This window comes from Scylla paramamosain, unplaced genomic scaffold (genome assembly GCF_035594125.1).
Source record: "Scylla paramamosain isolate STU-SP2022 unplaced genomic scaffold, ASM3559412v1 Contig16, whole genome shotgun sequence".
In the NCBI taxonomy this organism is placed as follows: domain Eukaryota; kingdom Metazoa; phylum Arthropoda; class Malacostraca; order Decapoda; family Portunidae; genus Scylla; species Scylla paramamosain.
In genome coordinates, this window is record NW_026973681.1 from 895,001 (window position 1) to 910,000 (window position 15,000).

Sequence of the window (15,000 nt, forward strand, 5' to 3'; positions counted from 1 at the left end):
TATATATATATATATATATTATATATATACATATATATATATATTTATATAATATTATATATATATTTATATATATATATATATATATATATATTATATATATATATATATATATATATATATATATATATATATATATATATATATATATATATATATATATATATATATATATATATATATATATATATATATATATTATATATTATACATATATATATATATATTATATATTATATATATATACGAGTATATATATATATATATATATATATATATATATATATATATATATATATATATATATATATATATATATATATATATATATATATATATATATATATATATATATGTATATATATATATATATATATATATATATATATATATATATTATATATATATATATATATTATTTTTTTTTTTTTTTTTTTTTTTTTTTATGTAGGAAGGATACTGGCCAAGGGCAACAAAAATCTAATAAAAAAAATGCCCACTGAAATGCCAGTCCCTTAAAAGGGTCAAAGCAGTGGTCAAAAATTGGTGGATAAGTGTCTTGAAACCTCCCTCTTGAAGGAATTCAAGTCATAGGAAGGTGGAAATACAGAAGCAGGCAGGAAGTTCCAGAGTTTACCAGAGAAAGGGATGAATGATTGAGAATACTGGTTAACTCTTGCGTTAGAGAGGTGGACAGAATAGGGGTGAGAGAAAGAAGAAAGTCTTGTGCAGCGAGGCCGCGGAAGGAGTGGAGGCATGCAGTTAGCAAGATCAAAAGAGCAGTTGGCATGAAAATAGCGGTAGAAGACAGCTAGATATGCAACATTGCGGCGGTGAGAGAGGGGCTGAAGACAGTCAGTTAGAGGAGAGGAGTTGATGAGACGAAAAGCTTTTGACTCCACCCTGTCTAGAAGAGCAGTATGAGTGGAACCCCCCCAGACATGTGAAGCATACTCCATACATGGACGGATAAGTCCCTTGTACAGAGTTAGCAGCTGGGGGGGTGAGAAAACCTGGCGGAGACGTCTCAGAACACCTAACTTCATAGAAGCTGTTTTAGCTAGAGATGAGATGTGAAGTTTCCAGTTCAGATTATAAGTAAAGGACAGACCGAGGATGTTCAGTGTAGAAGAGGGGGACAGTTGAGTGTCATTGAAGAAGAGGGGATTGTTGTCTGGAAGATTGTGTCGAGTTGATAGATGGAGGAATTGATTTTTTGAGGCATTGAACAATACCAAGTTTGCTCTGCCCCAATCAGAAATTTTAGAAAGATCAGAAGTCAGGCGTTCTGTGGCTTCCCTGCGTGATGTGTGTACCTCCTGAAGGGTTGGACGTCTATGAAAAGACGTGGAAAAGTGCAGGGTGGTATCATCAGCATAGGAGTGGATAGGACAAGAAGTTTGGTTTAGAAGATCATTAATGAATAATAAGAAGAGAGTGGGTGACAGGACAGAACCCTGAGGAACACCACTGTTAATAGATTTAGGAGAAGAACAGTGACCGTCTACCACAGCAGCAATAGAACGGTCAGAAAGGAAATTTGAGATGAAGTTACAGAGAGGATAGAAACCGTAGGAGGGTAGTTTTGAAATCAAAGCTTTGTGCCAGACTCTATCAAAGGCTTTTGATATGTCCAAGGCAACAGCAAAAGTTTCACCAAATTTTCTAAAAGAGGATGACCAAGACTCAGTAAGGAAAGCCAGAAGATCACCAGTAGAGCGGCCTTGACGGAACCCATACTGGCGATCAGATAGAAGGTTGTGAAGTGATAGATGTTTAAGAATCTTCCTGTTGAGGATAGATTCAAAAACTTTAGATAGGCAGGAAATTAAAGCAATAGGACGGTAGTTTGAGGGATTAGAGCGGTCACCCTTTTTAGAAACAGGTTGAATGTAGGCAAACTTCCAGCAAGAAGGAAAGGTAGATGTTGACAGACAGAGCTGAAAGAGTTTGACTAGCAAGGTGCAAGCATGGAGGCACAGTTTCGGAGAACAATAGGAGGGACCCCCATCAGGTCCATAAGCCTTCCAAGGGTTTAGGCCAGCGAAGGCATGGAAAACATCATTGCGAAGAATTTTAATACGTGGCATGAAGTAGTCAGAGGGTGGAGGAGAGGGAGGAACAAGCCCAGAATCATCCAAGGTAGAGTTTTTAGCAAAGGTTTGAGCAAAGAGTTCAGCTTTAGAAATAGATGTTATAGCAGTGGTGCCATCTGGTTGAAGTTTGGGTGTGTGTGGCAGTGTTTGGGTGTGTGTGGCAGTGTCTGGGTGTGTTTGGCAGTGTGTGGGTGTGTGTGGCAGTGTCTGAGTGTGTGTGGCAGTGTCTGGGTGTGTGTTGCAGTGTCTGGGTGTGTGTGGCAGTGTCTGGGTGTGTGTGGCAGTGTCTGGGTGTGTGGTGGCAGTGTCTGGGTGTGTGTGGCAGTGTCTGGGTGTGTGTGGCAGTGTCTGGGTGTGTGTGGCAGTTTCTGGGTGTGTGTGGCAGTGTCTGGGTGTGTGTGGCAGTGTCTGTAATGACTTGATTGAAAGTTTCTGTGGTTTACTCATATCACACTAATTCAAATAAAGTGTTGGTGGTGCAGGTGTGAGCAACAGCCAGGTAGAGGAGGGACACAGTTTTTGGGCATTTTCAGATGTGTAAGTGTGTAATGTGTTATGTTTTCAGGTGTGTAAATGTGTTTTTCATGTGTAGATAGCTTGGGTTTGTATTTCTGTCTGTGTATTGTGTCGTTCTGATGTTGAATTTGTTGTTGTCTTGTGTTTTGTTCATGTTTTTCTTCATTCCTCTGTGTGTTTCTTTCCCCCGTCTCCTGCCTGTCCTTCACAACAAACGTCGTTCTTTTCTTGCACCAATTACCATCCAATCATTGTTTTTAATCATTACATTCTCTCTCTCCCTCTCTCTGTCTGTCTTACCTGTTTTTCGTCATCTAATTTCCTCCTTTCTTCCTCTCTTACACTTGCAATTCTCTCTTCAATCTCTATCTCTCTCTCTTTCATCAGTTCCTCTCTCAGTCTGTCCAGGCCCTGAGCAATTAAAGAGAGGCATTAGAGTAAGACAGAACATTTCCAGTGTGAATTGTGGGTGTCCTCTCCCTCTTTCTCTCTTTGTCTCTTTCTCTCCCTCTCACCTCCCATCTGCTGAGAGAGGAGGGTGGGGAGGAGGGCGGGCGCTCCTCGCTGGGACTTGAAGAGAAAGGCAGGCTAGTGGGGGAGGTGCTGGTGGTGGCTGTGGTCGTTGTCATCATTCTAAATCTAGACCTTATGTTTTCAACCTCCAGCCTGTGTCTCTTTCTCTCCTCCTCCAGTTCCCTTCGGCCTTCCTCCACCTGAAGTAGTAGTAGTAGTAGTTGTAGTAGTAGTAGTAGTAGTTAGTGTTTTGGTACAGGGGACATGACAAGGGTGACTAAGAGGGGGTCTGGTGGGGGTCTTCAAGTGGCACAGGGGATATGACAAGGGTGACTAGGAGGGGGTCAGTACCACAACATACTTATCTGCAAGGCCATAAAGTCTCTCTCCTGATTGGCTGAGGGCTGGCCAATCAGAGGCTGGGACTGCAGTGGTGTGGGAGGGGGAAGGAGGGCCACACCTAACCCTCCTCCTCCTCCTCCTCCTCCTTTCCTCTTCCTTTTCCTCCTCCTCTTCTTCAAAACTAAAAGGAAAAATATCTTCAATATATAAATCTGTTAATATAAAGTCAGTGATGGTGGTGGTGGTGGTGGTGGTGGTGGAGGGGGAGAGGCCAACCTGTGGGGGGGGAGAGGAGGGGGAGAGGGGGGCAGTGTGTATGTATATATGTGTGTGTGTGTGGTGTGTGTGTGTGTGGTGTGTGTGTGTGTGTGTGTGTGTGTGTGCGTGTGTGTGTGTGTGTGTGTGTGTGTGTGTGTGTGTGTGTGTGTGTGTGTTGTGTGTGTGTGTGTGTGTGTGTCCTTAAATATACCAATACTATTACTATTACTATTATTATTTTTATTGTTATTATCATTACTACTACTACTACTACTACTTTTAATATAACAACAACAGCAACAACAACAACAACCACCACCACCACCACCACCACCACCACTACTACTAATTCAAATTGAAGAAGAAGAAGAAGAAGAAGAAGAAGAAGAAGAAGAAGAAGAAGAAGAAGAAGAAGAAGAAGAAGAAGAAGAAAAACAAGAAGAATAACAACAAGATACCTATAACCTCTCTCTCTCTCTCCTCTCTCTCCTCTCTCTCTCTCTCTCTCTCTCTCTCTCTCCTCTCTCTCTCTCTCTCCTCTCTCTCTCTCTCTCTCTCTCTCTCTCTAACCTGTGCTTGTCCAGTTTGATGTGCTTTGGGTAGTCAGGAAGAGCTGTGAAATGCTGTTTGGTCTTCACAGAGCACCTCTTCTCCTCCTCCTCCTCCTCCTCCTCCTCCTCCTCCTCTTCTTCTTCTTCTTCCTCCTCCTCTCCCTCCTCTTCTTTCATCTGGCAGCCATGGTGGTGGTGGTGGTGGTAGTGGTGTAGTGCTGGAAATTAATTATGTATATTTCTATTTTTTTTTTTTTTAGGCTAAGGCCCATGTAATGTGCGGGGATGACCAGACAGTCTCAGTATCATGTGACTAACCCCTCCCCCTTCCCCTCCTCTCCTCAGTTTCCTTTTGTCCTTACTTTTTCCCCCTCTCAGCGTCACTGTGTTGACCACTTCTATGATAAATTTACCCCGTGAATAAACGTAATTTCTCCTGCTTGGCCAGGTTATAGAGGCGAATTTTTTCACCTAATTCCAGAGAATGGGGAGCCCTTAATACGATAAAATTAATTCTATAATGGTAAGGTCTTAAGCCAGCTCAAACAAATCCCAGATAATTACGCCGCGCCAATGAGGTTGACGAATCTGATAAGTCTTCTTTGCTTCGCTGTCCTCTTACCCCTGTTGCTACGCAAGCCGGGAAGAGATACCAGACTTTGACTAATTCCCCAATTGATTTCAAAAGTCCATTGAATTAAACTTCTTAAAGTAACAACTCCCTTCCTGTGCGAACCATTACCAGTGCTTTCTTTTCAGTGTCTTGCTTCTTCGTGTGATGTTCGTCGCCGCCGCCGCTGTATTTCCTCAACAATATCCAGTGCATTCTGCCACCAGTAACCAATCACTGAGTGGGTTAGGGTACAACTAGAGCACGACCGGCGGGATAAACACATGAACTTTGGCCTTTTTCGCAGCACACACACACACACACACACACACACACACACACACACACAGTCAAGTAAATACGTATAGTACAAATAGAACTTCATATGAGCAAATAAGACATATTCTCTCTCTCTCTCTCTCTCTCTCTCTCTCTCTCTCTCTCTCTCTCTCTCTCTCTCTCTCTCTCTCTCTCTCTCTCTCTCTCTCTCTCTCTCTCTCTCTCTCTCTCTGACACACACACAGTCACACAGACCGTGGAGGGTTCTGCAGGACGGGCAGCTGGATGGTGATGGTGGTGTCTGTTGTCGTCTGGAGTTCTGTCTTTTCCAGCACTCGTGGCTTCTCTGGTTCCGTCCATTCTTCAAGTGTCGTCAGTATGTCACAGTGCACTGTTGTAAAGCACTCCTTCACTTCTAACGTGTACTTTTTGCCTGGAGTCAGGTGAGCAAACTGCGGCACACCTCCGCTACATTCAAAAGGCTGTATATAGGTGCAGTTACGTGAGTTTTTAAGGCCGATTTTTATCTATTTATTTATTTTCTCTCTTTTTTTAATCAAGCAAATCATCTCTGTGGCTTTTGAGAATAGTCGTGGTGAGAGAGCAAAGCATTTCTGAACACAGATCTTTAGCCTGTAGATGTTGCACCGCCAGGCATGTCAAGGTCCCTTTTCTGAAATGCGTTTGGTTTCTCATAAAGACTATTTTCAAAAGCCACAGGGATAATGCGCCGGGTTCTCATGGGTGTTTTGTTCATCAGTAGTATAAAATTCTTGTTAGACTATCATTAGAATCAAAATCACTTTAGCAATCGCCAGTCACACCTAGTAAGAGTCGAGCTGAGACGCCGAAACGTTTTACAATATGGTTCTGTAATCACGCGAGGAGTTTGCGTTTGTGCGTCAGTGGGTAAGACCTTTCACATACTTTGATTTCAGTATCGGTGACATTTTTCACTGTGCTCTTGTCTCCTCCATCCAAGAATGTGAGTGTGTAGTAATCAAGGTTGCCAATGTGTGAGAGTGTAGTAATCAGGGTTGCCATTGTGTGACCGTGTAGTAATCAGGGTTGCCAATGTGTGAGTGTGTAGTAATCAGGGTTGCCATTGTGAGACCGTGTAGTAATCAGGGTTGCCAATGTGTGAGTGTGTAGTAGTAATCAGGGTTGCCAATGTGTGAGAGTGTAGTAATCAGGGTTGCCATTGTGTGACCGTGTAGTAATCAGGGTTGCCAATGTGTGAGTGTGTAGTAATCAGGGTTGCCAATGTGTGACCGTGTAGTAATCAGGGTTGCCAATGTGTGAGAGTGTAGTAATCAGGGTTGCCAATACATGAGAGTGTAGTAATCAGGGTTGCCAATGTGTGAGTGTGTAGTAATCAGGGTTGCCAATATGTGAGAGTGTAGTAATCAGGGTTGCTAATGTGTGAGAGTGTAGTAATCAGGGTTGTCATTGTGTGAGTGTGTAGTAACCAGGGTTGCCAATGTTACTCTGAAATCCGTTCCAAGTGAAGCGCAGGGTTGTTTTTGCGTCGATCTCTGCCCTAGTCCTTGGATTTCAATAGCCTACGAGGGGAAAAATTAAAGCTCAGATGAGGTCAGGAAACTAACCTGATCATAGTGATGCAGACTGTTTGAAACACACACACACACACACACACACACACATTTTTTTTTATTTTATTTATTTTTTATTTATTTATTCATTTACTTATTTAATTATTTATTTATTATTATTTGTTATTCCGTCAGCAGGAGCTTCCCCCTGCGGGTTCTAATTTAGTTAGCGCACATCTCTACAACCCACCGGTGCCCTCTGGAGGGCACGACGATGATTTGGTGGGAGCACCTATTGGCGTCCATCGCATAGAAAAATAGCGCTTTCAGTCTCGTTAACTCCTTCATGGAGGTAACTTTTGACGGCGCGTCTTTCTTGTTTTATGACATTCCTTCATGAGAGCCACCGCTTTGCCGTATTTTGCATATTTTGATTGATCTGCATGTGAGGGAAAGTTTCTGACTGGCAACTCACGCAACTCTCGCCTCATCACTACAGCTCGAGCTGGAGCGCGAAAAATGCGCAAATTATTTGTCATAACACACTTCATATACAGGATAGCCAGTTTTGTTGACCCCATCAGACTCACCAGTGACTGTACAATCAACATGTATTGTAAGAACTTGACAAAAAAAAAAAAAGCAGAAAATGGTATTACGACGAATTGAACTGTGAAGATGTTAAAAAAAAAAGTGTATAACATATTTTACTTATGTTCGCTATTTCTAACAGTTAATCATTGAATAATGAAATAAATTATTAGGAAAAACTCTCGTGAACACGAAAGTGTAATCAAAATGCAGATGAAGCTCCACGCATTGAAAACACAGCGTCACTTATAGCAACATGTCGTTCGCCGCAACCTTCACGGTGGCGCGACTCTTGGTGTGATGGTTGGTGGTCGGGGAGGGTCCCGGGTAGTGAGGCCTGGGCAGCAGCGACACAGCATTTTCGTGCAGGTGTGGTGCAATATTGCGCAATGCCAAGAACAACCTCAATAAGAACTGTGGGGTCCGTATGAGCCGGTCTGAGACGAGTCTAAAAAATTGGAACCCTCCAGTCGCTGGGGAAGGTCCTTGAAGTTGCTCTGCAAGTTAAAGCACCTGTTACCTGATTACTTTTTTAATTTCCCCAAATGACACATAACCTGGGAAAGAAAAACAATGATTGAGGAGAGCAGGGAAAAAAAATCATTATTACGGAGCGAGAGAGAGAGAGAGAGAGAGAGAGAGAGAGAGAGAGAGAGAGAGAGAGAGAGAGAGAGAGAGAGAGAGAGAGAGAGAGAGAGAGAGAGAGAGAGAGAGAGAGAGAGAGAGAGAGAGAGAGAGAGAGAGAGAGAGAGAGAGAGAGAGAGAGAGAGAGAGAGAGAGAGAGAGAGAGAGAGAGAGAGAGAGAGAGAGACGATGAGGAAAGTGTGTGTGTGTGTGTGTGTGTGTGTGTGTGTGTGTGTGTGTGTGTGTGTGTGTGTGTGTGTGTGTGTTGCGCGGTTTGTGTTACCACCCCCCATTTGTGAGGATTTCTTTTACTATTAGTATTGTTTTTTAATGTATTAAAGAGAGGGACCAAGTACAAAGAAATGGTTAAAAAAAAGTTTATAAATGCTGTCCCTAAAGAAGAAGAAAGGATTATGTTGTTGTTGTTGTTGTTGTTGTTGTTGTTGTGATGGTGGACTCACGTGCCACCTTCACCACCATAAGTCTCACACAGGCACAAGTACGGAGTCTCACATTGGGAAATTGCGATAAAGGAGGTTTCTTTGGTGAGGGAGAGGTCGGTGGCGGCGCCCACGTCGTTGGCAGGGTTGGCGGTTACGGTGCAGTTCGTAAAGGGCAGCAGATCTTTTAATGCTATCGTTGCTCTTCCCCCAGAGTTGACAGCACCGTATTTAACGAGGGGATTCTTGACTTTCTTACTCGATGGCTTCAGAATGAATTGCATACTTTCATACTGTAACCATTATATTTAACGCAATTGTCTTCCACGATAGCTGTGCATCTTCTGGAATCACACTGAAGACTTCTCACCCTAACTTCAGGTTCTGATGGGGTGAGAACACACGACTAAGGTAGTTATAAGGGACTTGCATCAGCATTACATACGTTGTTGCATTTATCCACGTACTTCTCTTGGACTGCCTGCAGAAGAAAGAAAAAAGAGAAAAGATTATCATTATTATTTTCTTTTGCGTTTTTACCTTTACAAGACAAATCAAAGGCAAACGATATTGAAGAAAATGACCTTGTTTTTTATTTTTTTTTATTTTATCTATTAATCTATTATCTTATTTCATTTATTTACTTATTTTATTTTTGTTGATGCTACACTGAAAGATGTTCAGAGAGAGAGAGAAAGAGAGAGAGAGAGAGAGAGAGAGAGAGAATGTGTGTGTGTGTATGTGTTAGTCTTTCAGTAAGAGTGAAAAGAAATACAAAGAAAATCTATAACTTTCAGCCATAATGGAATGAGGAGAGAAGAGAAGAGCGAAAGTGCGCGACTCACCTGTAGCAGGGGTGACTGTAGAATTTGTTGCTATTATTTTGCCAGTGGTCTTTTCTCGTATTTGGAAAGTCGTATTGGTGTAAGGGCGTGCCGAAATTTTCATAGCTTGCCAGTTTAACTTTGCGTCTTGCCAGTTACTGAATTTTATGTCATAATCACACGCCAGGATGTCTAACTGTTGATGTATGAAGTGGAGAGAAGAGAGGCGAAATGCTAGAATGCTGTTGAAACCTGCAGTAAAGTGGCTAATATTACTCGGCTGTGAACACACACACACACCATTGAGACTTATTAGTAATCCCCATCTTGTATCTAAACTGGTCCTTACTGAGATCAAGATGACTCGGCGTGAAGGTTACTCGATTGGGTTCAGCACAGATATCGATCCTTACTTTTCTCTGTCCTGTGGGTGAAGGAACAAAGAGGAAGAACTGTCATAGCTGTCTTATTGTCAGGGAAACTTTGATGAAAATAATGAAATAGGAAAGGAGAGTTGGAGGGCCTCGGATTGTGTACACCCCACGCAGGGACTGAACAAAGAACCGTTTAAGTGTTTTCGTGTTTTACCCTCCCATGAAAGACAATCAGTTTGGAATGCGTCGAACATGATGGAGGAAAGAGCGGTGCACGTTTCCCTCTGCTCTGGGATTGGAAGGTGGGAAGGGAGAAGGAGAGGCTATAGGAGAGAGTAGGAAGGTGTGGGTTGAGGGTGGGGAAGAGACGTGCCATGGACCTGGAAAGGCTGGGCTGGAAGAGAATGAAAAATTTCTGGGAAAGATCGCTGGCTATGAGAGACTGGGCTACACTGGGAAAGTTTAGGGAAGGTTCCATGCCAGATCGCAGGCAAGTGGACATTAGGGGAAGGAACAGAGCAAGTATGATGATATTGAATTCACAAGTCACAAAAATCATTGGTGCCGTATCTTTAAATATGTTTCTTTTTTGTTTCCCTTGATGATACAGATTAGTTGTTAAAACGCCAACTACAATCGTAAAGCCATCCTTGAAAGCCCTCAGTAACTTCTACAATCTGTCAGAAGTAGTGAAGATAACACCTGGAAAAGTTTCATAATACAGACCTTGGTTAATATCTCCGTTATCTTCATGGTTGTCTCTTCTACTTGTTGTGCTCCTGTCAACAAAGCGTTACAAGAGCCTTAGCCTCACTTCTACAAATTACACTTCGGTTTTGCTTCTGTTTTTTTTTTTTACCGAAATGTGTGCTGCCTTTCCTGATGTGGTGCGATGAAAGGAAACATATACGGACTTCGTCGAGAGAGAGAGAGAGAGAGAGAGAGAGAGAGAGAGAGAGTTAACAATATCATAATACAGACTTGTAATGCGAGAGAAGAAATGATGATGATGATGATGATTGTGTGTGTGTGTGTGTGTGTGTGTGTGTGTGTGTGTGTGTGTGTGTGTGTGTGTGTGTGTGTGTGTGTGTGTGTGTGTGTGTGTGTGTGTGTGTGTGTGTGTGTGTGTGTGTGTGTGTGTAATATTCTTTTCATACTCACTTGCTCACTTGATATGAGAAGCATAGCCGGTCAGGAAGACGCAGGCTGTATACACACACACACACACACACACACACACACACACACACACACACACACACACAGAGAGAGAGAGAGAGAGAGAGAGAGAGAGAGAGAGAGAGAGAGAGAGAGAGAGAGAGAGAGAGAGAGAGAGAGATTCAAATTAATACAGCAACAGAAATAAATCGAAAATAAATACTTATACACGCACGCACGCACGCATGCACGCACTGGAATACACCACACAAAAAAATTATTAATATTTGTATTGTTTATATTAAGTAAACATGTGCCTAACAATACGACTTACTGAAAACAGTGACGAATACCACGCGTGTCTTCCACATTGCTTCTCCTGTCATCTCCTGAAACACACACACACACAGAGAGAGAGAGAGAGAGAGAGAGAGAGAGAGAGAGAGAGAGAGAGAGAGAGAGAGAGAGAGAGAGAGAGAGAGAGAGAGAGAGAGAGAGAGAGAGAGAGAGAGAGAGAGAGAGATCGTATCACTTACATAACCATGTGAATTTATATTATATACACACATTTTGAGAGAGAGAGAGAGAGAGAGAGAGAGAGAGAGAGAGAGAGAGAGAGAGAGAGAGAGAGAGAGAGAGAGAGAGAGAGAGAGAGAGAGAGAGAGAGAGAGAGAAACTGGCGATTTTAATTTGTCAGTTAGGAAGAAACAGGACATTTGAATGGTAAAACGCTTTGAGCATTTCTCAAGAACATTTTTCATGGGCCACATAGTTTATTATTATTATTATTATTATTATTATTATTATTATTATTATTATTATTACTCTTACTATTATTATTATTATGTGTGTTTCTCGCACTGATGATGCAGAATCCTTGTTAATTAAACGATGACTAGAATCACGACAGTACAGGATGAAAACCTCTTTACCTTCCACCACAGTCTTTTCAAAGGAGTCGAGATGAAAGCCTTTTTAATGTCGAAGAATTTGGTCTTTGCTTCGAGTGTGTGTGTGTGTGTGTGTGTGTGTGTGTGTGTGTGTGTGTGTGTGTGTGTGTGTGTGTGTGTGTGTGTGTGTGTGCATACTGCGATGAGGATTTCCTGTCTAGTTTAAAGATAAGCCAACTTATTATCGACTCACCACTAACAACCTCATTCACTTCTTTATTAATGTTCAGGATCAGTTTGTTCTGATCTCTTTCCTGAGGAATGAGGAATAAGGAATGGAAGTGTGAAAGGTGGTAGTAGTAGTAGTAGTAGTAGTAGTAGTAGTAGTAATAGTAGTAGCAGTGGTAGTAGTAGTTGCTGTCGGTGGCATAGCACTGTTATTATTTCGGCTGAAGGACGGATGTGGGAGTAGGTGGATGTATGGAAAGGTGGACTGGGTAGATAGCCAGTTGGGTGGATTAATTGCTCTGTGTATGGGTGAAATGTTGTGCTGATGGATAGGTGGATGGGTGAGTGAATGGTTAGGAGGAAGGGTGAGTGGGTGGATGGATGTGGTGATCGCCGGCTGTGTTAATGCAGGGGCTGGTCAACGCTCCCTCAGTTATCTGGAGAAGCACACTCTAAAACCGTCTCTCGTGATACATCTTGATGCACTGCACCTGAAAGCTACAAAACATTGATCCTAAGTGTTTATGGTAACAGTTTCCACGGAATCTGGTGATGCACATTCTACACAACAGTTATTATAAGCTAAATACTCGCAACAAGGCTCTCAGTGATTTCATATCTATTTCTAGTCTTCTGCTACATAATTAATTTGAAATACTTTCCACTGGTTTCTACAGGGACTCATGTTTTATCTGGCAAATCCCAAAAAGGTATTATTGCAGTTTCAATCAATACACCGTAGGTAAGTATAGCCCCTGGCAGGGTCTACATCTCACTGTTTGGAGCATTTCTAGCCTTATTTTACCCTGTCGGAAATTAATAACAACTTCAGATGAGAATGTCAAAGATTCAAGTCAATTCTAGCTCAAGTCCACCAGTAGTCGTCTCTCGTAGGATGCTGAGTGTGTTCGTATGTTTATCATCAACAGTGCACGTGCGCGATGGTGACGTGACGTTGACACACGTGTTAAGACTTGTGATAACGTGGAGTTACCTGCTGTGAATCAGGTCACACGGAAATCTGACAGCCAATCACATGTAGGCACGTGTGTTTAGAGGAGGAAGGAGCACCCGGGACTGTCTGTGGTGCGTCACTTTCACCATGGACACGGAAGAGAGACGTGTGCTGGCTGTCAATATATGAAGTGCAGTTTACCGCCAGTTCCCTCAAATTCTTCTGGTATTTTTCGTTAAGTAATTACTGCTGGTATGCAGTGATGACTGACAATGTAGGAGGTGACAAAATGTTACTTTACATCAGTTTACCTTGTGTGTGGGTTAGGAGGTTAGGTTAGTGACCTTAAGGGAGAGTCCAAGAGAGACGAAGCCCTTTCCGATTAGGTTAGGTTGGTTACGTTGGGTTAAGATCATGTAGAAAAATCCCGTTTTCGAAATATGTTGCTTGTCATCCTTAAACTTTTTTCTGGAATGTCAAAAATATCCCACCAGATTCCTGTGCTTCCTAGCTTTAGTGAAAGGTATAGAGGATGAAAGCATTGGTTGAAACTGCGAATTTACCCCCTAAGAGAGTCGAGCAAGTATTATTTGTACTGACAGGATATTACGACAGCCAAGACCGCGCGGTGATGAAAGGAACACTGGGCGATATCAGACCCGCCGGTTTCTCCAAAACACCCAACAAACCTGAGGCGACAGATACGAGTTTGTAGTGGTGCTGTAAAACCCTAGTCTGTACATGTGTTGTGGTTGTTGTACAAACATGTCAGGAAAGAAGAACCAAGGTGTGAAAGGACGGGTTGTACGTTCAGAGAAGAAAGCGACAACTCAGGGAGGACATTGGGAGACAGGATGTAAACAGACCAGCGGCACCGTAGGGAAAACGTTGAGGCGCACAATATCAACAGTCTTTACCAGTGCCCCGCTAACATTTGGCATCAAAACACGGGGTGTTGCTTTCATGTGTACCAGAATTTATATACGGGTATGTTAACTGTATAACTTGAATGGATACAGTAAGGTCATATAGAGGAAAAAAAAATTATTCGTTCCAGGGGTAGTGTACATCGCAGACCCGAGATAATGTACAGAGTATTTACCTAATTTTGCCATTTTCTTGCTCTCTGCTTGATGATGGTGGCAAAAAATTTTCATATTTTATTACTTGGTTTAATAGCACACAAAAGACGTAAAGATTTTTTTTTTTTTCAGCCGACCAACTTTTATGTGCAAAATTCAGTCAGCAAGCGTTACCCAGTATTTTCAATCATTTATCCATGTCTCTGACGAACCCTGGAACTTCATGCCTGCCTTGTATTCCCTCTTTCCTATGACTTGAACTCTTGCAGGAGGGAGCTTTCAACACACCCTTCAAATTAAATGCCCCCTTTTTGTATCTAAGAACTGACATCTGATTGGGTCTCTCTTCTACAGGCAGAAGTAAGTGTACCTGCTGGTGGACTACAGGCTGAACACAAGCATTGACAAGCAGTACAGGGCATTTCATGATGGCTTCTGCAGGAGTGTTAAAAGTAGAAGGCCGGAAGTAATATTAAAGTTATACTTGGCGCTGGTCAGACCTCATCTAGACTACGCTGTGCAGTTCTGGTCCCCACATTACAGGAAAGATATAGGTCTATTAGAATCAGTACAGAGGAGAATGACTAAAAGGATTCAGGGGATGAGGAGTATTCCTTACGAAGCGAGGTTGAAGCGGTTAAATTTACATTCTCTAGAGAGACATAGGTTAAGAGGGGACCTGATAGAAGTCTTTAAGTGGTATAGGGGTTATAACAAGGGAGATGTAAGCAAAATTCTTAGGATCAGCAACCAAGGTAGAACAAGAAATAACGGGTTCAAGCTTGAAAAATTTAGGTTTAGGAAGGAGATAGGAAAAAATTGGTTCTCAAATAGAGTGGTAGATGAGTGGAACGGACTCAGTAATCATGTAGTTAGTGCCAGGACACTAGAGAGCTTTAAGAGAAGATTAGACAAGTTTATGGATGGGGATAACAGATGGAAATAGGTAGGAGTGTTTCATACAGGGACTGCCACGTGTAAGCCTGGTCGCTTCTTGCAGCTTCCCTTATTTCTTATGTTCTTATGTGTGGGACGGTACTGTGCTCAAACTTTTCCTGCCAATGGAACGAACTTAAGGACTTGGTCACCGGCAATGAAAATTATTTCTGGACCGAG

The 15,000-nt window shown here is 42.2% G+C and overlaps 2 protein-coding genes and 1 long non-coding RNA gene across 3 annotated transcripts in view; 2 read left to right on the plus strand and 1 right to left on the minus strand.

Annotated features, from left to right (window-relative positions):
- The window catches only part of LOC135097283 (uncharacterized), a 46,919-nt gene that overhangs the window by 26,642 nt on the left and 5,277 nt on the right, over positions 1-15,000 (plus strand). The window lies entirely within an intron of this gene.
- The window catches only part of LOC135097285 (RB1-inducible coiled-coil protein 1-like), a 55,117-nt gene that overhangs the window by 5,139 nt on the left and 34,978 nt on the right, over positions 1-15,000 (minus strand). Inside the window, exon 8 of the transcript XR_010265562.1 lies at positions 2,913-2,981. The gene's annotated coding sequence lies outside the window, so the exon portion shown is untranslated. The remainder of the gene's footprint in view (positions 1-2,912; positions 2,982-15,000) is intronic.
- Positions 14,285-15,000, plus strand: part of LOC135097289 (uncharacterized) — a 2,144-nt gene continuing 1,428 nt past the window's right edge. Inside the window, exon 1 of the long non-coding RNA XR_010265567.1 lies at positions 14,285-15,000. This exon is cut by the window's right edge and continues 40 nt beyond it. This is a non-coding gene — a long non-coding RNA (uncharacterized LOC135097289).